Genomic DNA, 8,220 nt, shown 5'->3' on the forward strand with positions numbered 1-8,220 from the left:
GGAGAGACAGCTAACGGACAAACTCAAGGAACTGAAAGACACTCCCCGATAGGCCGTATGCTGTTTAGCCTGGCCTTGAATGATTCACTGCAGTGTTCTGTGCAGGTTTTCTGTTTGTCTTTTTCAACTCAAGGAGCTCAAAGACTGATTGAAAGTTGATTTGATTTGCATAATTTCTGATTGCTGATTCAATGTGAAGGAAAATTCACATTTGAGTTGATACAGTCTGTGTGCATATAATGCCCCCTTTGGCCTAACCTGGGAGAGCCTGATGTTCACTGCCAACCTAAGGACCTCCAACATGTTAGTAAAGAATGTATTGAAAAGTTACATGGCGGATTGTTGTATATTGGCTCAGCCAGGTTACATGGGAGGCCCAGTCTACTTACAGATGGCTCACTCATTTTGAAATATTACTCTTTGTTTTCTTTTTCTTTAATTGATCATCCTCATGTAGAATGTTATCACGAAACACACATTTGGTTGTTTACAGCATAAAGAACATCTGATTTAATGTGAGGTAGGGAAATAATAATTTGAGGATAAGTATGTGTATATAAATATGTAATTTACAACAGCTGTAAGATGCTTGAAAAGTGCTTGAATTTGACTTTGGAAAATGTGTAAGAACCATGGTAAGAACTCTGTATATGATGTATTGAAATGTATTATAAATGTTCCCTATTTCATGTAATCTGTCATTAATGGTAGTTGTAACCGGAAGTACGTCAAAGACAATGATCAAGATGAAGATGAACATCAAATATGAGGAAATAACATCGAGTGGGCAGATGAAATAAAGATAAAATACTCAAATTCTGTTGTGAACCAGAACCCAGTTTCTCTTTTACGTGTCCAGATTTTGAAAAACAACCGATCATTACAAAAAAAAATGTTTTGGTGAGTTTTAGAGCAAGGTTTTCACAGCAGGGCCTTTGTATCGCTTGTTGCCTTGGAGACAAGAAATTGTTGTCATGTCCAAAAGTGGCCACAAGGTGTCAGTGTTGCACAACAACAAATATTAAAACAACCAAAGCACCAGTAAAATTGTACAGGCTCATATAAGCTTATAATATATCCATTTATGTAATGCCAGTTTTAAGATATATATTTGAATAGTAGATCTTTATTAAAAGCCAACAATATAAAATGCTTTATATTTTATTGCAAAAGAAAGATATTCACATTTTCAAATCTGCAGGTAACAAAGAAAAACAGAAATTATAATTGTATTAATTAATTAATAAGATTAAAAAAACATGAGATTAAGTGTTACTTTAAATATACACATATTCAGTTTTCTGTCAGATATTGATATGTATAGCCTATGACGTAATAAGTTATCTTTGCACTTTAATGTTGTATTGGTGTCATAGGAAAAGTCTTAAAGTATTCAAATTGACCTGTGTGACTGGAAGAGCGTTACGCTCCTGGTTGTGTCATTGAGGTCAACCATGAGATTACCTTAATCCCATTGAATGGACTACATTACTTTCTCAAACCTCTGTCTGAACTCACTGGTGACTGACAGCGGGAGGACGTGGCCTTGCAAAGGGCAGAAGGATTCAGTGTTAGAGGGTTACTTTAAAAAGGTTTTCAGTTGCATTTACTAGTAACCTGTAAGAAAATGTAATCAGTATCCTAATCGGAGTATCAAAATATAAAAGTAATCGATCCTGATTACTTTATGTTGCTTTTGGAGTACCTCAATATCAAATGCAATGCAAATAATACAAGAGACAATACAATTTAATAGGATGTTTTTTTTTGCTTAAGTGTATTATTCAAGACACCAGAACAATGTGACCTAAGAAAAGAAGAAACCAATATATTTAGGATCATTTATTTATAGGAAAACCTGCCTTTCATGAAGCATATTGAGGCAGCAGCCTATACACCAATGAAACACATTAGCACATACTACAGTTTAAAAAAGCAGAAATAAAATCTGAGTTGACAGAAAATGCTCCGCTTTAGTTTAACACACAGTTAAGCTCACACACTTCCTGAATATGCTTCATAAAAGGCAGGTTTTCTAATGAATAAGAAATCATTTTTAAGTAACGCTTCCAATGAAAGACCATTGATGGTGTCCTGTTGTTGTTTTCCTCATATGACTTCAGGTTGAGGAAAGCTGCATGCCCGTCACTCGAAGATGACACATCTCTCCTCCTCACAGCCTCATGGGTTTGTTTTAACACACATCTACTTTCATAAAGCCCATTTGCAGGCGGTGGTGAATGGAGAGCTTTTTCAGGAGAGGGAGACAGCAGAAAATGAAAAGTGTGGGTAACAAATGTTGAACCATTAGTAGAAGCCTCTGAAACCAACCTGAGAATTAAAGTCTTGAACTGAATGTGTGTATTGTTTACATTAAAGCATTTTCTGATACGATTTTTTGGTGCAAATTCTTTTTTTTGCAAAAATGTCTTGGTGCAAGCTGTTTTCGAATTTTAAAAAAAAATGAAATTAGGCTTGGAAATTGGGGACATCAGCCATTTCAAAAAGTTGTGAGGACATATGCGTCCAGTGTTAATGACACCTATATGATCAGCACTGAGCTACAGAGGAGGGAAGTAACAAAGTACATCTACTCAAGTACTGTACCTAAGTACTCTTTTGTCATACTTTACTTGAGTATTTCCCTTTAATGTTACTTTATACTTCTACTCCCTTACATTTTGGAACATGTATTGTATTTTTTACTACAATCTACAATTATTACCACCAGCTACTGTTTACATCAAAAACACATGACATGTGTATGCAGTACGTTTTACGTATACTAAAACTATATATATATATAGAGAGAGAGAGAGAGAGAGAGAGAGAGAATTTTAATACTCTTGTAGTGAAGTGTTTTCGGTCCAAAGTTATTTTACTTTTAGTTAAGTAAAGGATCTGAGCTCTTCTATCAATGGTGAGCTAAAGTGAGAACTGACACATACCAGAACCTCTGTTATAATCTCCTTTTTGTGGGGGTGATACAGTGTGTACCCCGGTGCGCACTCCGCAGCAGGCTCTCTGTGGACCGTCAGTCACGGGGTGGGTGAGGGAGGGAGGGGGGAGTCTGCAGGACTATAGGCTCACCACGCCTCGGTACGGTAAGTTAGTCAGCCATATTGACTGTACCTCTCCTCCGGTAGTGGGAGCCTGGCGGAGGAGTCTCCAGTATCACTGTCGGTACGCACCGTGCCCGGTAAACAGCGCAGAGGACGGGAAGGTCTATTTTTACCCTCGCTGTGGATATATAAAGTACAGCTGCCAGCTGGGGGGGTGACAGCCGGATACATCCTCAGCGCAGCCGGGCGATAGGTGAGTTTTCCTTCCTTTAAGCCGTTCAAACCGGGGGATTTATTCTCCTCTCCGTACTGCTGGAGAGCGGTTAGAAACGTTTTTACGCAGACTGTCAAAACACCGTATCGGGTATAAGTTATAACACACTGTTCACACAGGTGAAAGACTGCGTGGTGCATTTCTTTTTTTGCTTCATCTTCGTTTCTTACCGGCTTCTTGCACGTTTTATGAGGGGAGGAAGGGTGAGTGAAGTGGTGTCACTTTGCGCTCAGGTGCTGTGTGTCACTTAAATGTTATGCAACAGAAAGAAGCTTATAGGGAGTTTAATTAGATGCTTGTCCCTTTTTTCCAGAATGTTCACTGCTCATATTGGAGTTTCTGCATACAGATTCTGTTTACATGTTTGCACAGTTTGGTGTCAGTGCTGGGGCTAATTATCCCACTGACACCCAGACTAGCACGGTGGTAAACAGCTTTGTGATGAAATTCAGTGGATGTTTTTCATGGTGCATTATTTGCTCTTTTGTGAAGCTCAGAGAGGGGAGACAATGTTTCTGGCGCCGTTTGCAACTTTAGAGCGAGTCCTGCTGCTGGAGCGCCTTTCTCCCCGCAGCGATGTCGCAAACAGCAGCGACAATATACAACATCATTAGCATGGTGTCACTTGAATGCTTTGCTGGGCATATTTATGGACTGTGAAATACTTGTGGTGCACTATAAATGCACTTTGGCACGCTCTACCATGATAACAAGCATGCATTTTCCAGGATTGATGCTTGTTTGTACATGGAAACGGTTCCTCACTAAGTTAGTGTGAGTTTTCCCTGCTCCTTGGAAACCACGCCGAATCACACCGCCTTTAACACGGACTAGTGTAGCTTTTGCGCGTAAACAGCGGTCCTGAATACAGGCAGCGCTCCATCTGGCACAAACAGATGCTCCTTCAGCTCCAGGGAAGTTAGCCGGCTCTGATAGGCCTCATTAAAGCAGAGGAAATGAGTTTATTGGCTATTAGCCCTGTCACTCAAACCCTCCTGTTGCTGTTGGCTCCGCCTCCTCTGGGGACCGAATTACAACTCATTTGAGAGAGAGGCTGCTGCATCATGACATCAGATACCTTTGACTGCTGGTTTTAGATTTCCCTCTGCAAGGCCATTTTTTTGTAACCTGTTGAATAATGTCATGCCCTCAGGTGAGAGTTGGACAATGTTATGTTATCGGGCACATTCACCTGAGTTACATAAATACATAGGGTTGTTTGCTTTCTGTTGTTTTTGGTTGTCATGCAACCTTAGTGCACGTTTAAAAACCTGAAACGTGTTGAGTTAAGATTTGGAAAACTTGGAGGAGCTTTTTGTGGGTTTCCCTTTCCTGTATGTGTTCTTATAGGATTGTGTGCATGCAAATGGTCTGCAAAGGCTAAAACTAGCCCTGACCTTGAACTCTTTTAATAAAGCAATATCTATACAGTATTGTTTTATAGAGCAGACAGTGAAGAGGTTAAGAATACTTATTGCACGTTTGCACAAGCCTTAATAGTAATTAATGTAACAAATCACCATTAGCCAAATATCTTTCTAACGATGAAGCCGACTAAATCTTGACGCTTTCGTCACACACCAGCTGCTGCTGTGAGACTGTCTGACACCGGTCTACAATGACACTGTTGGTTGTGATACTGAATAGTATATGGCTCATTGAGCTTTTTGGAGGTCATTTGTATATCCCTTTCTTTCTCTCAGATTTGTTTTAATGTTTTTTTGTATACATCTTCTTCATTCGCTGTTTTATTGTTTAGCAGATTTCTATTTTCTATTTGCACTTTTATGACAGCCGTTATCTGACATTTTATATGCCAAATCATTAATCTAGAAAAAATCCTTGAATCATCAATAATAATAGAAAAATATGTTGCAGCCCAAAGATACAAAGCAGGTGTTTGAGTTTCGGTTCAGGGAGCGAACACTTTAGTTTCACAACTCCCATCACGCTGCAGGTTCACAGACACGATCCAGTGTCTCTTTCCGTCCCTCACCTGTCTCTCTGTCTCTGCTGTTTGACTCCTCCCACTTTCTGTTTGGATATCTGCGTCCGTCATTCATGTGACGCTGCTCAGAAATGTTCAATTAAGCAGCAGGCAGAGTCACTAAAGAACATTGGAAAGAATGGGTTGGATATTTGGGATTCAGAACCTCATGTTTAGATATTTGATTCGTCTCCATATGCAGAGTATAATCTCAGTGTTCAATCTAACACCAGTCCTTCAGCAAAACACTGAATATCATCTGCATATTATTATCTACCAAATCCTTTTAAAGCGTCCGTAGTGAGTCCAAACAGACTGCAGCGATGATGCCATTCATGTCGGATGTCCTCTCATTTTAACAGCTCTTAAAACAGCGTTGTCTGTCACCGTCTGTTAAGCCAAGTGAATATTTAATATAGTAAATATTGATTAAATGAATATTAATGTTGACTTAACTGTCCCTTTCTTCTTATTGGACTATTCAAGCCAAGAGTGGAAAGAGTATTATTTATCACAGAGGTTTATTTACTCGTGTAGGTTTAGGTGAACTTAGATCAATGCGTTTGTTTTTATCTGTTTGAAGTGGACATATTGTGCTCAATTATTTATTTGTTTGCCTCGAATGAATTCAGTTTAACTTGCATTGAAGGGATTCTCTGCTTGGTCTTTACCTCCTTTCAGTGGCATCAGAACAGCGTTACATTTACATTAAAGCGGCTGCATTATTTCTGTATTCTGTGTTTATGTGAGTTCACACCCTGGACAGGCCATGTGTGCTGCTTGACCAACACTATCCTCCTTACACTAGAAGAATCAGTTGGTAGGGTTTCCTGTTGTTGTAACAGCTGTTGGAAGTTGTGTGTTTGTATGATAGAAGATCAAATAATAAGCTAAAATGAATTTGGTCTAACATTTAAATTAAAAGCAGCAACAAAAAGAAAAGTCTTCAACCTGTATTCAAAAGTTGTGAGTTGCAGCGGTCCTGCAATGTTCTGGTATTTTAAAGATACAATTGGTTTCCTTCTCATATCATTTGCAATATATCAGTCAGTCTTGATGAGGAGATTCAGAATAGTATTCACTACCTCTTCCCAACGCGCTGTTAAAGGGGAGAGGAATGCACAGGAGGAGGATGAAGAGGAGGAATCTGCAAAGGACACTTCGTAAAAGTGTGTGTGTAAAATGCAACAGTGTATTGACATTCACTCGAACAAACCTAGACAGGGAGACATGAAAGAGTGTAATGTGCACAGAGAGGAGTGTTTTTCTCTGCATGAATGGTGACCTGGAAGCAGTATCCGCCTGGGAGCGACCCTCTGGTTTCCCTGAATGGAATCACACACACACACACACACACACACACACACACACACACACACACACACACACACACACACACACACACACACACACACACACACACACACACACACACACCCTGAAGGCTGACAGCTCCAGGTTTACGAGGCAGTGGGCTGCTAAACAGAGCAGACCTGTGTTACTTAAGAAAGCTCCGGATGCTTTCAGCTACACACTAAAGGTCACCCTAAGGTGTGTGTGTGTGTGTGTGTGTGTGTGTGTGTGTGTGTGTGTGTGTGTGTGTGTGTGTGTGTGTGTGTGTGTGTGCGTGTGTGTGTGTGTGTGCGTGTGTGTGTGTGTGTGTGTGTGTGTGTGTGTGTGTGTGTGTGTGTGTGTGTGTGTGTGTGTGTGTGTGTGTGTGTGTGTGTGTGTGTGTGTGTGTGTGTGTGCTTCGTACTGAGCTATCATCTCTAACTGTCTACATTCAGCGGGACAGCTTTAAGTCAGTCAGTTATTTTAGTATTCAGCGTCCCTCACACTCTCACCGGCGATGCTGAATATTGAGAAGTTGTATTAAGTCGACTGCCTTTTAGATATTAAAGTTCTAGGTAAGGGACTGTCACTGATAAAGATTTGGTGTCTTCACTCATGTGGGGCTGATATTAAAACGGGTACAAAGACAGGATCGGTCTCTTCTGGGTGAGGCCACACTACCAGGAAACATTAGACTTTGGAGGTGTATTATTCCCTTCGTTACTTATACAAAATGAATTAAAAGCTACGTTTTAAGATGGGTGTGGTATCATGTATTATTTAGTGAAATATAGATATTTGATTTCCTACAAAGTTCACTCTCTCTTTCAACCCTTTCTGGTGTAAAAGTGGTAAAGAGGACCGTTGAAATCATTTCTGGGTTAGTTGAGAAGATGGCATTATGTCTCATTTTAGATAAACCAGAACACATTATAAAAACCCAGCAGGTATATAGGTTAGTTAAAGAACAGAAACAAACAAATAATAAAAGTGTGAAACAAGTGGAATGACCGTATATCTTTTAGGCAATGTCGTGTTTCATTTGGTACAACAAATCCTTCAAAAAAACATTAACATAATAACATCCAGTCACGCCTCAAAACCCACCTCTTCAACTCTGTATATCCATAAGCCCCCCCACCCTCTCAACCAACTTCCTCCTGACTGCTTTTCTGTTTTGTTTTGTTTCTTTTTTGTCTACCCTCCCTCCCAAATGTAAAGCATCTTTGGGTTCAAGAAAAGCGCTATAGAAATATAATTTATTATTATTATTATTATTCCAGGTTTCTTTTCTAGAAAAATAAACTAGAAAGCCTGTTTTTATAACAAAGTTCACTCTGTCTTTCAACCCTTTCTGGTGTGAAAGTGGTAAAGAGGACAGTTGAAATCACTTCTGGGTGAGTTGAGCTGCTTTGTGTCTTGACAATGAGGTCGGTGTGATTGCCAGCGCTCACTGGGAACAAAGACATATCCCGTGCCCCATACCTTCTGGATTTGGCTCCAAAAGATCTGTGATGGAGGGTCTGACTGCACTGAGCATTGATTCGCAGGGCGTGGTGTGTGTG

The 8,220-nt window shown here is 39.9% G+C and overlaps 1 long non-coding RNA gene across 1 annotated transcript in view; it reads left to right on the plus strand.

Annotated features, from left to right (window-relative positions):
- The first annotated feature begins 3,072 nt into the window (after nucleotides 1–3,072).
- Nucleotides 3,073–8,220, plus strand: part of LOC104941473 (uncharacterized) — an 11,321-nt gene continuing 6,173 nt past the window's right edge. Inside the window, exon 1 of the long non-coding RNA XR_797900.1 lies at nucleotides 3,073–3,315. This is a non-coding gene — a long non-coding RNA (uncharacterized lncRNA). The remainder of the gene's footprint in view (nucleotides 3,316–8,220) is intronic.

This window comes from Notothenia coriiceps, unplaced genomic scaffold, assembly GCF_000735185.1.
Source record: "Notothenia coriiceps isolate Sejong01 unplaced genomic scaffold, NC01 NC01_scaffold00003409, whole genome shotgun sequence".
Taxonomy (NCBI): domain Eukaryota; kingdom Metazoa; phylum Chordata; class Actinopteri; order Perciformes; family Nototheniidae; genus Notothenia; species Notothenia coriiceps.